This window comes from Corvus cornix, chromosome 1, assembly GCF_000738735.6.
Source record: "Corvus cornix cornix isolate S_Up_H32 chromosome 1, ASM73873v5, whole genome shotgun sequence".
NCBI classification, from domain to species: domain Eukaryota; kingdom Metazoa; phylum Chordata; class Aves; order Passeriformes; family Corvidae; genus Corvus; species Corvus cornix.
The window spans coordinates 37,462,942-37,464,526 of record NC_046332.1 but is presented as its reverse complement, the minus strand read 5'-3'; positions in this window follow the sequence as shown (position 1 = coordinate 37,464,526).

Below are 1,585 nucleotides of genomic sequence, written 5' to 3'. Positions count from 1 at the left end.
ACTGACCGCGCGGGCGGGCGGGAACGGCTTTAAGGGGCGCGCCGGGCGCTGCTCCACCGGGAGGGGCGGGGATGGGGCGGGGTCAGAGCCCCCTTCCCTTTCCCGGGCGGTGGGGGAAGCCCGGGGGCGGGCACGGCTCCGCCTGCCGAAGGAGGGAGGGAGGGGGTGGCCGGCGGGAGCGGCGGCGCGGAGCGGGGAGCGGCGGGGGCTGCCGGGGCGGGGGCAGCGGCAGCGGCAGCGCCAGAGGCAACGCCAGCATCCACGGGCAGCGGAGGCGGCCGTGCTCGGCCATCCCCGGTGACAGCTTGCGTGGCCGGAGAGCCGCGGGGACAGGAGAGGGCGGCGGAGAAGCCCCTGTCCCGAAGCGCTGCTTCCGCCGCCGGGCTCAGCCGCGAACATCCGCCATCCGCCGCGGGGAGAGCGCTTGTTTGGGGGTTGTCTGCGTATTGGTTCTGGGGGGTTGGTCTGGTTGTTTTTCCCCTGCCCCGCGGCTCGGACCGCGGTGTTCCCGGCAGCGCAAGGCCAGCGCTCCCCCCGCCTCTCTCGCCGCCAGGCACGCCGTGCGCCCAGACGGGTGTTCCTGGCACATTCCTCCCGTCGGTCTGGCAGCAGATCTGAAAGGGTTGTACACTGCCTTCACCGTGGCCTTGTGCTTTGTGTTTGAGCACAGCGGTCTGTCAGGTCGAGACTAAGGGCAGCGCCCGTGGGGCGATAATTGCGAGCGCCACGGGCCGGACGTGCCCGCGCCGATGTCGGCTTCGGAAGCTGGGCGCGTTTCGCGGGATTTTCCTTTCGAGCTGCAGGGCAGACAGAAGGGCATCGACGGGCTTCACTCTGAAATTACGCTTGAAACATATAGTTTCCTTTGGACCCTCAAAGTGACAGATACCTTATGCTCATTTGCGTTAAATAAATAAGCGAGATGCGTGCGACAGAGGAGGGCACAGCCCGCGTGTCGCCGTGCCTGGCTGCCGGCGTGGCTCAGCCGCCACGTGCCGCTGGCAGTGTGACACCGGGCTCACACAGCGGGTGCCGGCAATTAGGGCTTCTCTCAGCAGACGTAACTCGGGAGGGTTTTGTGCCCTACTTCACATTATTTTCAGGCCATCCAGGCCACACTGTAACGTTGTCCTGCTTTCAGAGGAAGGTATGCCCCTCAGTTTTTCAGGAATTAGATCCTGAAGTAACCTGCCTTGTGGTGTTAGTTTGGAAAAACAGGACAAGTTTCTGTCTTTTCTAACGGCAAATAACTTTTTTGTGGAACATTGCTTCTTTGAGACTTACGTCTACACAAATGTAATCAAAATGTAATCTACCGGTGTAATCAAGATGCTAAAAGTTACTGTGTGGACTTCTTTTCTTGTCAAATTAGAAATAGTTTATTGTTGTCCATTTTAAATTCCTTGTAAATTTAGATATACCAAAGTAGTCCTGGTTGGAATGAACATAGAATCGTGCATGTGGATTTTTGCACTAGTCATACTTACACCGATTAAAAAAAAGAAAACAACCCTTCAGATGCTGTCTGTTTAATGTAGGCAATATGTAAGGCATCCTGATCCTTTTCAAACTAGAGATGGAGTTA